The sequence below is a fragment of the Lissotriton vulgaris genome, chromosome 8 (assembly GCF_964263255.1).
Source record: "Lissotriton vulgaris chromosome 8, aLisVul1.2, whole genome shotgun sequence".
Taxonomy (NCBI): domain Eukaryota; kingdom Metazoa; phylum Chordata; class Amphibia; order Caudata; family Salamandridae; genus Lissotriton; species Lissotriton vulgaris.
The window spans coordinates 1,142,134,456-1,142,150,251 of record NC_141696.1 but is presented as its reverse complement, the minus strand read 5'-3'; the positions used below and the strand labels follow the sequence as shown (position 1 = coordinate 1,142,150,251).

Here is a 15,796-nt window from a genome sequence, read left to right as displayed (position 1 = left end):
ACTTTTAGGGAGACCGGGCTGCCAGTAGGTCGTTGGCAATTATGTATTTGATTGCATTGGAATAATTGTGAGAAAATGTTAATAATTCTGGGGCGGGGGTAATGATTTTTGTACATGGGGGTGTGGCAGTAGAACGTTTAAGGACCAAGGACTCAACTCATGAAATGTATGACTTTTTGTTTTTTTCTGGGGAAGCCACTGTTTAGATGTATTAGTCCACTTTTAGCTCTCTTTCGACTTTAGGGAACAGGTACATTTTATACACATATTTGTGGGGACGCCTATTTAATGTACCTGTGTGGTTTTCTTGCACATTCTAGTTTTTTTCCTCAGGGATCTGATGATGTCGGTTTTACACCAGTGAGCAGCCTTACTCCTGCGCTCCAGGCATATTTAAGCCGCTTTATTGTAGCCAGGCAAGCACAGTGACAAAGTCCTCATTCTGGGTTTAATTGAATTAGGCTAGAAGCAATTAAGCACAGTGGCAGCTTCATTTACCAGCAGCGTCTGGAGCAGCATTGCCTTAGAAGGGAGGTTGAAACGGAAAAAAGGAGCCATACTTTGTAAGATCTACACCGCACAAGCTGGAATCGGTCCCCGTTTACCCATTAATGTACAGTGGGACTTTACGGTGGCTTCAATTATTAATGGGCCTGTAGAAGCGCGGTGATTATGGCCAGCGGCGTCACTAGGGGGGTGCGGGGGGGTGCGGACCGCACCGGGTGTCACCCCATCTGGGGTGACACCAATCTGGTAAATTACGCTGGCTGGCTCCGTGGCTCGCTCTGCAGTGCAGCCTGAGCCTGCCTACCTAAAACCGTGGGCCCGGGGCAGAGCTGACATAGGTCATAAACGGTCCGGGGGCCGGGCCCTCTGCCTAGAGACTGTTACATGAACGAGGAGAGCTCAGTCAGTTCTAAGAGTGTGTGACATGCGTGCATTGCAAGCAGCAAGCTCACGCCACCACGTTCAACTACAGGGGAAACTAGATATCCGAAGCGCCCATATATCACACGAGGCAGGGCCAGAGAATCAGCGCTTGGGTGCCAAGACGGGTGTTTAGGCACTGGGGATGATGAAAACTTGGAGAAAGGCGCTGCGAGGCCACAACAGGTTGTCTGGGCGCTGAGTACGAGGAAGGCTTGGAAGCAGGGGGTGCTTCGCTTGCACAGATGGACATGTTTAAAAAAACTAGAATATTCCTATTTATTTTATTTATGCATTTTTATACAGCGCAAACATTTCCTTAAGGTGCTAGAGCGCTTTAAAATAAACATAGATCATTCCATAAGGCCCACACTTTGGTTAGATAAGGTCTTTACAGTAAAACATAAGCCTTAACATAAGGGCCCCAATTTACACAATATGCAATCATTACATAAGGTGGTAATGTTTCAAATTTGCAAACCAGCAGATCATGTTAGGCCTAGAATTACAACTGTTTGAGGATGTAGGCAGTGTGAGTTGCAGCAGTGAAATGACTTATACAATGGTGGTGGAGCAGTGAATACCAGGGCAATTGTCAGAGGCTAAACCATAGCATCGAGATTACAAGTTCCCACTGGAGAGTTTAGCTAAATTGTCACTAACTATGGGGCATATTAACAAGGCCAGGCGATAATTATCGCTCAGCGCACTTAGCGCTAGGATAATTATCGCCGGCCTACTCTGCATTATATCGCGGAAATAGCGTGCTATCGGCAACGCTTATCTCCAAAGCGATAAAATGCAGAGCGCAAGCTGCAAATTGTGAGATTATCGCTGGAAATTCAGAAATAATCCCACAAGGTTTGACGATAGCTTGCTGATAGGGATAGACATACTTAGCCATGATATCCACCTTACATAGGATATCATGGCTAAGTCAGAAAAATACCAGGGCCTAGATGTAGGTAATAGCAATTTACCGAATGGTAAATACCGAATTTTACAGATTCGGTATTCACTATTCGGTAATTGCTATGTAGGTAAAATAGTCGGTAAAAATACAGAATCTGTAAGATTAGGTAATTACCGATTCTGTAATTACAGAATCGGTAATTGCCATTGATTCCTATGGGCCTTGAAGCCCATAGGAATCAATAGCAAATACCGATTCTGTAATTACAGAATCGGTAAAATTACCGATTTTGCAAGGGTGACAGGGTGTCACTTTGACACCTGTTGCACCCCTGTTCCTGGCTTGTGTGCCATTTGACACACAGACATGCCCTTAGGGCATGTCTGTGTGCCACATGGCACAGGTGTACATGCACAGATGTGCATGTACACTGGAATTCGTTATTTACCATGGAATAGTATTCCATGGTAAATAACGATTCGGTAAGGGCCTGTGGCACTGATTACAGTGCCACCTACATCTTGATTTACAGAATCGGTAAATTTACCGATTCGGTATTTTACCGATTCTGTATATTTACCGAATCGGTAAATATACCGATTCTGTAAATAAAATGCCCCCTACATCTCAAAAGCCAAATACCGGTCGGAAACGGCCAAAATCGGCCGTTTCTGACCGGTATTAAGGCTCCTACATCTGGCCCCAGATGTTAAAAATCAGCGTTAACCATAGTTAGCGATATCCTTGATAATAAGCGACATTTCTCCTATTATTTTACTCTGGAACGCCCCCTTTGCATCTCATTAGAGATGCAAGGGGAGGCGTAGAGTAAAAGGGTGCTAGCATGCAAAATTGCGTGTTAGCACCCTGTTGCTGATAGGGCTCTAGTTTTTTCTCTGCTTTTTTGGCTTTTAACGCCAAAAAAGCAGAGATAAAGCCCTTGTTAATATGCCTCTAAGTGTCTTTCATGGAGAAAGGCCTACAGCTCCGTTTTGAACTCGCCGGTGATGTAGTGGAGGTAGGCTGGGAGGGAGGAGCTGCGTGTTCTGGTAGCATTTCCTGAGAAGGATTGTGCCATGAGTCATTCCTTTTCGAAGGTTGCAGGTTCTAGCAGCTGTGGTCATGTGAGAAACCATGGGGGGGGGGGTTGAGAAGGCGACGAGGAAAGGGTTAAAAGAGCAGCAGGTGGGGGAGGGGGTGCTGACGGAGGGGGTGGGATGGTGCAGGCAGAGAGGGAGATGGTGCAGGCAGAGGGTGAGATGGTGCAGGCGGGCGGGGGAGATGGTGCAGGCAGAGGGTGGGTTGGTGCAAGCAGAGAGAGAGATGGTGCAGGCGGGGGTGAGATGGTGCAGCAGAGGGGAGATGGTGCAGACAGAGGGAGAGATGGTGCAGGCGGAGGGGAGATGGTGTGGACACAGGGAGAGATGGTGCAACCAGAGGGGAGATGGTGCAGGCAGAGGGGGAGATGGTGCAGGCAGAGGGGGAGATGGTGCAGGCAGAGAGGTAGATGGTGCAGGCAGAGAGGGAGATAGTGTGGAAAAAGGGAGAGATGGTGCAGGCAGAGGGAAGATGGTGCAGGCAGAGGGTGATATGGTACAGGCAGAGGGAGAGATGGTGCAGGCAGAGGGAGAGATGGTGCAGGCTGAGGGGAGATAGTGCGGACAAAGGGAGAGATGGTGCAGGCAGAGGGAGAGATGGGCCAGGCAGAGGGGGAAATGGTGCAGGTGGAGGGGAGATGGTGCAGGCAGAGGGGAGATGGTGCAGGCAAAGGAGAGATGGTGCAGGCAAAGAGAGAGATGGTGCAGGCAGAGGGAGAGATGGTGCAGGCGGAGGGGAGATGGTGTGGACACAGGGAGAGATGGTGCAACCAGAGGGGAGATGGTGCAGGCAGAGGGTGAGATGGTGCAGGCAGAGGGTGAGATGGTGCAGGCAGAGAGAGAGATGGTGCAGGCAGAGGGAGAGATGGTGCAGGCGGAGGGGAGATGGTGTGGACACAGGGAGAGATGGTGCAACCAGAGGGGAGATGGTGCAACCAGAGGGGAGATGGTGTAGGCAGAGGGGAGATGGTGCAGGCAGAGGGTGAGATGGTGCAGGCAGAGAGGGAGATAGTGTGGAAAAAGGGAGAGATGGTGCAGGCAGAGGGAAGATGGTGCAGGCAGAGGGAAGATGGTGCAGGCAGAGGGTGATATGGTGCAGGCAGAGGGAGAGATGGTGCAGGGAGAGATGGTGCAGGCTGAGGGGAGATAGTGCGGACAAAGGGAGAGATTGTGCAGGCAGAGGGAGAGATGGGGCAGGCAGAGGGGGAAATGGTGCAGGTGGAGGGGAGATGGTGCAGGCAGAGGGAGAGATGGTGCAGGCAGAGGGGAGAGATGGTGCAGGCAGAGGGGAGATGGTGCAGGCAGAGGGAGAGATGGTGCAGGCGGAGGGGAGATGGTGTGGACACAGGGAGAGATGGTGCAACCAGAGGGGAGATGGTGCAGGCAGAGGGGAGATGGTGCAGGCAGAGGGTGAGATGGTGCAGGCAGAGGGTGAGATGGTGCAGGCAGAGGGAGAGATGGTGCAGGCAGAGGGAGAGATGGTGCAGGCGGAGGGGAGATGGTGTGGACACAGGGAGAGATGGTGCAACCAGAGGGGAGATGGTGTAGGCAGAGGGAGAGAATGGTGCGGACAGAGGGAGAGATGGTGCAGGCAGAGGGGACATGGTGCAGGCAGAGGGTGAGTTGCTACATCCGGTAAGTTGTGAGGGGGTGACACCATGAGTTACCCGCACCGGGTGACACCAACCCTAGTGACGCCACTGATTATGGCCAGCGGCGTCACTAGGGGGGTGCGGGGGGTGCGGACCGCACCGGGTGTCACCCCATCTGGGGTGACACCAATCTGGTAAATTACGCTGGCTGGCTCCGTGGCTCGCTCTGCAGTGCAGCCTGAGCCTGCCTACCTAAAACCGTGGGCCCGGGGCAGAGCTGACATAGGTCATAAACGGTCCGGGGGCCGGGCCCTCTGCCTAGAGACTGTTACATGAACGAGGAGAGCTCAGTCAGTTCTAAGAGTGTGTGACATGCGTGCATTGCAAGCAGCAAGCTCACGCCACCACGTTCAACTACAGGGGAAACTAGATATCCGAAGCGCCCATATATCACACGAGGCAGGGCCAGAGAATCAGCGCTTGGGTGCCAAGACGGGTGTTTAGGCACTGGGGATGATGAAAACTTGGAGAAAGGCGCTGCGAGGCCACAACAGGTTGTCTGGGCGCTGAGTACGAGGAAGGCTTGGAAGCAGGGGGTGCTTCGCTTGCACAGATGGACATGTTTAAAAAAACTAGAATATTCCTATTTATTTTATTTATGCATTTTTATACAGCGCAAACATTTCCTTAAGGTGCTAGAGCGCTTTAAAATAAACATAGATCATTCCATAAGGCCCACACTTTGGTTAGATAAGGTCTTTACAGTAAAACATAAGCCTTAACATAAGGGCCCCAATTTACACAATATGCAATCATTACATAAGGTGGTAATGTTTCAAATTTGCAAACCAGCAGATCATGTTAGGCCTAGAATTACAACTGTTTGAGGATGTAGGCAGTGTGAGTTGCAGCAGTGAAATGACTTATACAATGGTGGTGGAGCAGTGAATACCAGGGCAATTGTCAGAGGCTAAACCATAGCATCGAGATTACAAGTTCCCACTGGAGAGTTTAGCTAAATTGTCACTAACTATGGGGCATATTAACAAGGCCAGGCGATAATTATCGCTCAGCGCACTTAGCGCTAGGATAATTATCGCCGGCCTACTCTGCATTATATCGCGGAAATAGCGTGCTATCGGCAACGCTTATCTCCAAAGCGATAAAATGCAGAGCGCAAGCTGCAAATTGTGAGATTATCGCTGGAAATTCAGAAATAATCCCACAAGGTTTGACGATAGCTTGCTGATAGGGATAGACATACTTAGCCATGATATCCACCTTACATAGGATATCATGGCTAAGTCAGAAAAATACCAGGGCCTAGATGTAGGTAATAGCAATTTACCGAATGGTAAATACCGAATTTTACAGATTCGGTATTCACTATTCGGTAATTGCTATGTAGGTAAAATAGTCGGTAAAAATACAGAATCTGTAAGATTAGGTAATTACCGATTCTGTAATTACAGAATCGGTAATTGCCATTGATTCCTATGGGCCTTGAAGCCCATAGGAATCAATAGCAAATACCGATTCTGTAATTACAGAATCGGTAAAATTACCGATTTTGCAAGGGTGACAGGGTGTCACTTTGACACCTGTTGCACCCCTGTTCCTGGCTTGTGTGCCATTTGACACACAGACATGCCCTTAGGGCATGTCTGTGTGCCACATGGCACAGGTGTACATGCACAGATGTGCATGTACACTGGAATTCGTTATTTACCATGGAATAGTATTCCATGGTAAATAACGATTCGGTAAGGGCCTGTGGCACTGATTACAGTGCCACCTACATCTTGATTTACAGAATCGGTAAATTTACCGATTCGGTATTTTACCGATTCTGTATATTTACCGAATCGGTAAATATACCGATTCTGTAAATAAAATGCCCCCTACATCTCAAAAGCCAAATACCGGTCGGAAACGGCCAAAATCGGCCGTTTCTGACCGGTATTAAGGCTCCTACATCTGGCCCCAGATGTTAAAAATCAGCGTTAACCATAGTTAGCGATATCCTTGATAATAAGCGACATTTCTCCTATTATTTTACTCTGGAACGCCCCCTTTGCATCTCATTAGAGATGCAAGGGGAGGCGTAGAGTAAAAGGGTGCTAGCATGCAAAATTGCGTGTTAGCACCCTGTTGCTGATAGGGCTCTAGTTTTTTCTCTGCTTTTTTGGCTTTTAACGCCAAAAAAGCAGAGATAAAGCCCTTGTTAATATGCCTCTAAGTGTCTTTCATGGAGAAAGGCCTACAGCTCCGTTTTGAACTCGCCGGTGATGTAGTGGAGGTAGGCTGGGAGGGAGGAGCTGCGTGTTCTGGTAGCATTTCCTGAGAAGGATTGTGCCATGAGTCATTCCTTTTCGAAGGTTGCAGGTTCTAGCAGCTGTGGTCATGTGAGAAACCATGGGGGGGGGGGTTGAGAAGGCGACGAGGAAAGGGTTAAAAGAGCAGCAGGTGGGGGAGGGGGTGCTGACGGAGGGGGTGGGATGGTGCAGGCAGAGAGGGAGATGGTGCAGGCAGAGGGTGAGATGGTGCAGGCGGGCGGGGGAGATGGTGCAGGCAGAGGGTGGGTTGGTGCAGGCAGAGAGAGAGATGGTGCAGGCGGGGGTGAGATGGTGCAGCAGAGGGGAGATGGTGCAGACAGAGGGAGAGATGGTGCAGGCGGAGGGGAGATGGTGTGGACACAGGGAGAGATGGTGCAACCAGAGGGGAGATGGTGCAGGCAGAGGGGGAGATGGTGCAGGCAGAGGGGGAGATGGTGCAGGCAGAGAGGTAGATGGTGCAGGCAGAGAGGGAGATAGTGTGGAAAAAGGGAGAGATGGTGCAGGCAGAGGGAAGATGGTGCAGGCAGAGGGTGATATGGTACAGGCAGAGGGAGAGATGGTGCAGGCAGAGGGAGAGATGGTGCAGGCTGAGGGGAGATAGTGCGGACAAAGGGAGAGATGGTGCAGGCAGAGGGAGAGATGGGCCAGGCAGAGGGGGAAATGGTGCAGGTGGAGGGGAGATGGTGCAGGCAGAGGGAGAGATGGTGCAGGCAGAGGGGAGATGGTGCAGGCAAAGGGAGAGATGGTGCAGGCAAAGAGAGAGATGGTGCAGGCAGACGGAGAGATGGTGCAGGCGGAGGGGAGATGGTGTGGACACAGGGAGAGATGGTGCAACCAGAGGGGAGATGGTGCAGGCAGAGGGTGAGATGGTGCAGGCAGAGGGTGAGATGGTGCAGGCAGAGAGAGAGATGGTGCAGGCAGAGGGAGAGATGGTGCAGGCGGAGGGGAGATGGTGTGGACACAGGGAGAGATGGTGCAACCAGAGGGGAGATGGTGTAGGCAGAGGGGAGATGGTGCAGGCAGAGGGTGAGATGGTGCAGGCAGAGAGGGAGATAGTGTGGAAAAAGGGAGAGATGGTGCAGGCAGAGGGAAGATGGTGCAGGCAGAGGGAAGATGGTGCAGGCAGAGGGAAGATGGTGCAGGCAGAGGGTGATATGGTGCAGGCAGAGGGAGAGATGGTGCAGGGAGAGATGGTGCAGGCTGAGGGGAGATAGTGCGGACAAAGGGAGAGATTGTGCAGGCAGAGGGAGAGATGGGGCAGGCAGAGGGGGAAATGGTGCAGGTGGAGGGGAGATGGTGCAGGCAGAGGGAGAGATGGTGCAGGCAGAGGGGAGAGATGGTGCAGGCAGAGGGGAGATGGTGCAGGCAGAGGGAGAGATGGTGCAGGCGGAGGGGAGATGGTGTGGACACAGGGAGAGATGGTGCAACCAGAGGGGAGATGGTGCAGGCAGAGGGGAGATGGTGCAGGCAGAGGGTGAGATGGTGCAGGCAGAGGGTGAGATGGTGCAGGCAGAGAGAGAGATGGTGCAGGCAGAGGGAGAGATGGTGCAGGCGGAGGGGAGATGGTGTGGACACAGGGAGAGATGGTGCAACCAGAGGGGAGATGGTGTAGGCAGAGGGAGAGAATGGTGCGGACAGAGGGAGAGATGGTGCAGGCAGAGGGGACATGGTGCAGGCAGAGGGTGAGTTGCTACATCCGGTAAGTTGTGAGGGGGTGACACCATGAGTTACCCGCACCGGGTGACACCAACCCTAGTGACGCCACTGATTATGGCCCTGAGAACAATTCCATCGCAGGCCACTGTGAGAGGGAATACGGCACTGGGAAAGGGAGTTGACGTTAGTTCAAGGTCACAACTGAACTAAAAAGAAAACACAGTGGTTTATTAATAGCCAGAAGAAACATTTAGTGGAACAAACAAATGCTGCTGGGATAAGAAAACAAGCATTGACAAAGCTAACAGGGCTGCCTTTAATGTGCCAACGCATAATGCACATAAGAATTGCCAAAAATGTTGATACTTGTTTCAGACACAAATGCTGTTTCGCACTAAAGCCTGCCTTGTTGGCTTTGCCAGTCCTGCGGTGAAAAAAGAATGCTTTCTGTATAGAACACTTATAGAAGATAAAGAAGTGAATTTGGCAAACAGTGTGATATTTGTTCTAACTGAATGGACTTTTCAGATGTAAATTAGTTTCTTGTGAATTCCAATGAAAGTACATCTTCGAAGGCTGAACGTGATACCAGAAAATTGTCAGTAGCATGAAGGGAGCGTGTTATATTCCTCAGGGTAGAGCCAAGCACACTATATGCATATTTTAAGTATTTGATAACTATGTCTTGTAGAAAGCTGTGCTGTCCAGTGTCTCGGATTCGCCTGGGTCCCTCATCGCGACCCCTTTTGCAGTACACTGAGGAACGTGCCAGGGTTGCCCACTATACCCTCTATTATTTGCGCTGGCTGTGGAGCTGCTAGCCATGTGACTTTGGGGGAGGGCCTAGGGTGGGGATACACTGGCGGAGTTTGCCTCCGTGGCTGGCCTTCGAGTAAATTGGGCAAAATCGGTCATCTACCCACTCCATCCTGGGCAAGTACCTCGGGAGGTATACCTCGGCACAAACCGCAAACATTGGCAAAGACCAGGCACCCAATACTTGGGGATTCATCTTTATCATTCTTCCCTGGATTTAAATGAGGGAAACCTCTGCAGGGCCCTGACAGGAATCCGGTCCTAAATACAATTCTGGTGCACCCTGCCCCTGGCCTGAATCGGCAAGATTGGTTTAGCTAAGATGGTGGCCCTGCCACGTCTCCTTTACCATTTCGCAAACCTCCCACTTATTCCCGGCTCCTTTTGCCAGGAGCTAGATGTACTTCTCGGTGCACTCATCTGGAGATCTGGCTGCCAGTGTGTGGCCCTGACCAATTTGTAGTTACCAGTTGAATGGGAGGGCAGCAGGACACCGTCTATTGAGGCATAATTCCTGGCAGCCCAATTGCAGTGGCTGTCTCGTTGGACTACGGGGCGCTACCTAGGCGAAGCCTCCACAGAGGGCATACCCTTGCTGATACCCACCCTCCGGTGCTTGCTCCTCCCGGGCATGCAACCCGCATCTTCTAGGCCCTTGCAAGTGGCAATGGCCAGAACCTGTATGACTAGGATACATTGCCTCTCCGAGGCATTCCTGCTCTAGATCCCAAATCTCCACCTAATCGGCCTTCCCCGTGGTCGAGACTACTACACCACGAGAGACCTGTGGGTCTGGACAGACAATTCACTCCTCGAGGTGGGGGAATTCATTGTGGAGAGCATCTTAATCCCCTTTGACTGACTGGCTGGTGAGAATGGACTCGCATCGGGACAGTTCCTCCTGCACAGGCAGCTGGTTCACATGTGCAGCACCCTATGGGATCTTCCTGCCGGGGAACCTGAGATGCACCCAGTCATTCAGGCCATATTGCCTATGGGACCTGGCTGCCACCTTATCACCTGGCTGCATAAAGACATCCAGGGGTTCATAGCTACCACACTCACCTCACTCGACCACAAATGGGAGGATGAGTTTGGAAGAGCATTGCATGATAAGGAATGAGAACGAGCACTTGAATTCCTGAAAAAGGTCTCCTGCAATTCACGGTTCAAGAATATTCAATTATTTATACTGCATAGGGCCTACCTCACACCTGCACAGCTACACCACTACTTCTCAGAAACTCATTTTGCGTGCCCTAGCTGTCATGCCGTGGATCCTGCGCTCATGCACATGTTGTGGTCGTGCCCACCCCTCCAGGAGTATTGGAGCATCATACATGCCGTGCTGTGCGAGGTCACAGGACTCCCAGGTATAAGCATGTGGGAGTCATGCTCCCTCTGCATAGTCAAAAAGAGAAAGCCGCACAAAGTGCAGACTCGGCTCGCACTCCTTGCATTACTATAGGCTAAGCGTACTATCACTCTTCACTAGTGCTCACCGGTAGCCCCTCCAACAGAGGCATGGAGAGGCACACTCTGGGGTGCTGCGGAGGCGGATGCCCTTCGCAATGAAGAGGCCCGTCAAATCCGCCGACAGTCTATCTCCCTGCAACGGGCCACTCTCCTTGTCCATTTTCAACAGCTAGACGGCAATGATGATTTGCCCCAGCTCCCATGAATCCCTTATGCGCTCTACATTTATTTGTAATGTGACTCTATTGATATTTACCTTTCCTGGGCATGGGCGAACTGAACCGACTTGAGTCCCGAAGGCTTGTTTCAGATTGCATGACCTTGCCACTTAGCCCACCTATTGTCAACATAGAAATGGCGTCTTAAGTTGTGACAGCGAGTTGTGAATTACTAATGACTGGTGGCCTGTAAATTGACTGTTCAATCAACCTGATCTTACTGCCTGGTTATACATATACATGGGCTGTGGATTCTTGAAAATTGCGTATAACCTTTTTCTGTTCTCTCTGTGTGCCCAGTGTGACGTTTGTGTGTTAGTGTGGGGGTGTTTATTAACGCCTACGGTTCTCATTACATACGATTCCCAATAATTTATATCATTTCAAAGATGGCAGCTGCAGACTTCCGTTTCAGAGATACACTCCCTTGCCTCCTGAAATGCGAAAGCAGGATTGGACTATCTTCATTGGATGTATGGTTTACAGAGTTTAAAAGATATGCACTATATCCAGTCACTGGCTAAATAAAGTGAAACTCTAAGATTGGAAAAGAAAATAAGAAAGTGAAATACAGAAGTCTTTCCTTTAACATCATCTACCACCTTGGTCTGGAAAGTATTCCCCCCACTGATGGTGATAAATTGTAGCAGGCACTGGCTATCTGTCAGAACTTTTCAAATGAGTGCCCCTTAGCTTCTTTGCTTTGTCTTTTTGTGGTATTGATTGTCTCTCTGACTCCACTGCATATGTGGGATAACTACTATTCTATTAATAGGATTCCATATTTTCCTTTTATTTTGCCATACTAGACCATTTGCATAAGCCTTAAAAAAGGAACTGAAAATAATTATTTCACCCCAGTTGAAGACAAACAAGGATATTGAAATGGTTTCTGCCTAGGTTCCAAATGGACTAAGACTTGCTATTTCCTAACGTAACTCCCAGTATCCGTGTCTGCTGTGGTGTCTGTAACAACTACTAATATACATGGGAAGACACATGGATATTACTCAGGAAGGTATCGTAGAGAAAGAGCAGATGTCTTCTCCACTAGGTCCAATGGTACCCGGGTTTCATTTTTCATTGATATTAGATCGCTGGAATTCTCTGTATCAAATACTGGCACCCCTGGCCTTTCCAGTGCCTGCGGTTTTAAATGAATAAGGGGAGGGATGCAGAGCATCAATGGAAACCATTGCAGATTCTTTTTCTGCATAGAAGAGTCAGATCACAGAAGCATCTTTTCCCCACTGCCCCCTTTTAGATCATTGATAAACCAATTTGCCCTCATGTTAACATAAAAACCACTTTGTTTAACAGTACTACAAGACACTGGAGAGCCTCCATGGCCTAGTCGGTGCCAACACCATGTTTTGGGCCCTCTGCCTGCTTATTATTATTCATAAATGCTCTGGTCACCTCATACTGAGTGAACACTCCCATGCAGTGATTGTAGGTAGTCTTCAGTTAGCAAAGTGCAACTGAGAGACCTCTACTGCTTTTGATAATTGATACTTTTAGATGTCCTTTTATTTGCTTCTAAGCTCTGTAAACCTGTTGGAGTCAAGAAAGAAAAGTAGATCCTGATTACCAGTTTGTGCAAATGTCTTGCTTAAAATGCCCTCAGAACTTACTCCCTCCTTTCATTTCAGTACCTGCCAAATCCCCCCAAAAAACCAGAGTATATCCCATATTTTCAAATCCTATCAATTTGAAGTGTTCAAAATATAAGAGACAGCACTGTGGAGAAAGGGGGAATGCTGTTGACAGTGCTCGGTTTGTGGAAGAAAAGGTGCCGGTGCCTAAAGCTCAGCTCAGAAGTCTGCGGCCGCCACCGGCGCATCGAATGCCAATCCTGTGTAGTCTGTAATCCACATCATGATGCTATAATTGACTACCAGATGCTGCTTGCCTCCTTACTTCACTATTTCAGTTACCAAGTTTTTCACTTTCTATTTTTCAATTTTTTGTTCGTAGGAAAGCCCCTATGAGGAAAAAAAACATGCCGGTCCTCAAAAATAAGTGCCGGTGGCCCCCACCAGCTCAAATTAGGTGCGTGCTATTGATAAATTGCGGTTGCGAGAGTTGGTCTAACGTACCCTAAGGATATATTATTCCTGAAGAAAGGGAAGCAAATGAATTGTATTACCTTCCACCATAAAGTGCAGAATTTGTATGCAAATCGAAATGTCATGGGCCAAACACTGGAGAGCAACAGTAGCGGGACAATAATAATAATGCTGAAAACCAATGGAGAGCTAAGATTTTAGAGGAGGTGTACTCTACTGTATGTTCTGTGTGGCTGACCTCTGCAATATATGTATGAGCAGTTGGTCGCAACTACGAATTATAGACGGAGGCTTGCTTTAGCTGGACCAGTATAGTGCTGTTGGTAAGCTGAACTTGAGCTTGCATAGTTTACTCCTCAAATCAGAAGTGAATTTAAATCTTCAAGACTGGGGCTTCCCGCGTCGTGCGCAGTGTGACTACTTTGGCAGCCAGGGGCCTTGTATTATAATACCCTGCCCCAAGGACCCGCCCCCGCCTTGACCATCTGGCTTGATATGGGGGGGGGGGGGAGGGGGAATCCAGCAGGTCCAAAAGTTTCCAGCCCACTCCACGGCAGAGCGCACATTTGGGGTAGGGGCTGTGATGGAAAAGAAATACCTGGTACCAGCTGCCCCACATCCTCTTTTAGGGGCATTTAGCGAGCAGAGGTGGCTTCGTTGGTTTGGCGGCACGGGTCTGTTCGTCAAGGCGGCAGGACTCACTACCACCTGGTTTTGGCATTCGAGGAACTGAGGCGGCTTTGGTACTGTGGAGGTGGCGGCCCCACTATTACTGTGTTTGGCCTCATTTTGTCGCGTGCGGAACGGCTATCAGATCATCGGACTTTCAGGTGAGCAGTGTGTGCTGGGGTTTTCTCTCAATGTGGGCTACCCCGGTATTACATGTGGGCACGTAGAAACTGCAATCATGGCTTTTCCAACACAGAGATCACATGGATGGGTTTTTCAGGCAAACCTCTTAAATAAGCTACGTCATGAGTTTTCTAATGATCCAAGAGGCCCTGATGTGCTAATAATTCACTTGGATGGAAATTACTTAACCACATTAGGCCGGTTCAGACAATGAAATAAACGTTGGTTCATATGAGCAAATTCATAGGGTCTTGTGAGATCACTTGGCACAGGATTTGGAGGGGAGCAAGGTTGGAAGCTGCAATTGAGCTATCCCACAGACGTATTAACATTCTATGTGGAAGTTCCCAGAGCAAAGGGGATGGGGTTTCTTTTGGCACAGCCTGATCAATGGGCACACCAAGGGTTTCTTTGCAGAGGATGGAGTCCATTTAGCGGGTGTGGGAACAGATATTCCTTTTACATTTGCAGGAGATACTGTAGAGTGCAGGATGCAGGTAATAGAACTGGCAGAAATTTAAACCTGGCATCTTTGCGGGCCCCACTGATTACACCTGCTGCCTCTGGGGTTTGGTTGAATTACAGGGCGATCCAAAGAAGTTTGGTATAGAAAGCAACCAAGGGGGGAGCACAGAGGGAGTGCTTGTAGTATTCAAGTCCAAACACAGTAGATGATGTTAAGATGTTTATTAGTAGATAAGATGGTACAGCCCCACCAGGAGCATCCAACATGATGCTCAGCCCAATGACAACTGAAGGCCTGAGCCCACAGATTCCCAACATTCTCTTGCGCATCATAGCTGCAGCATTCCACAGGCTGGGCTAGAGGTGGAGAAAGCATGTATATTATATAAACAAGGTGCAAGGATACTACAGTGCTTCAGGCCAACTCCCCGGAGTCCCTATGGCAGGGCCCCAGGAAAAAAAGTGGCAGCACTCTGTTAGCTCCATGGGCAGTTATAGGCTTGAGCAACTGGGGTCTGGCTTGTCCTGCACTGCTCCGCCACTGTGTGCGAGGTCAGTTCTAGGGGGTCCACAGGGAGGAGGACCCCAAAAGATATAGCGCCCGATGGGGTGTAGTCCAGGCGCTCGTTGGTCAATCAGGTGTGCGGCCAGCATAGGTTGCTCATCTGCTTGCCATCCTGGATCGCCCATAAGTTAACCCAATTTGTCTTGGCTACATATGCAATAAAACCTGCAACAAAGCTCTCTTCAGCAACTTTCTGGTGTCTTTGTCTTTTTTTCCAGGGTTGACATTCCAGGGTGGCGTACATGAGGGTGAGTGGGGCCATGGGTTATCAGCGCTATGGTTTTATGAGCCTGTGAGTTTTTCAGCTAGACACCCATATTGGTATTTGTCCACGTTTCAAATGTTAGTGGTGTGTGTGGCTTAAAAAGTAGGTGCCAGGGTTCGAGATGTGTTCACCTCACACCTCTGCAGTGTGCGGGTATTCAGGGCCTAATTTTCAAATGAAGTCGTGTAGAGGAAACAAATGTTTGTGATGTATAGAATCACCACCACCACAGAAGCGCTGCTATCCAAAGAGCAACGGATGCAGAGGCACCGGGGTTCAGGGGAGTTGGACGCCCATTGTGTCCCAGTTACTACCACACACACTGGGAGGCCGGGAGAATTTACCCGGCTTGCGTAAGGGCCCGCGGCTGCGTCACTGCATCTCCAGCTGTGCAAAGTAACTGCATCGACTTATGCAGTCTGCATCTGCTAATTATCAGCTGTGAGTCTAAAGCTGCAGTTAAAGTCGAGACCGAGGGCTCCGGCGCCCTAGAGCGCGTGCTGTGGTACTCGCTGTTCTGATCAGAAATGCAAGATTGCTTCTCGAAAA

General features: G+C 49.5%; 1 protein-coding gene across 3 annotated transcripts in view; it reads left to right on the top strand.

The window, feature by feature from the left end:
* Positions 1-15,796, top strand: part of LRCH1 (leucine rich repeats and calponin homology domain containing 1) — a 798,407-nt gene that overhangs the window by 84,784 nt on the left and 697,827 nt on the right. The gene's annotated exons all lie outside the window — the stretch shown is intronic.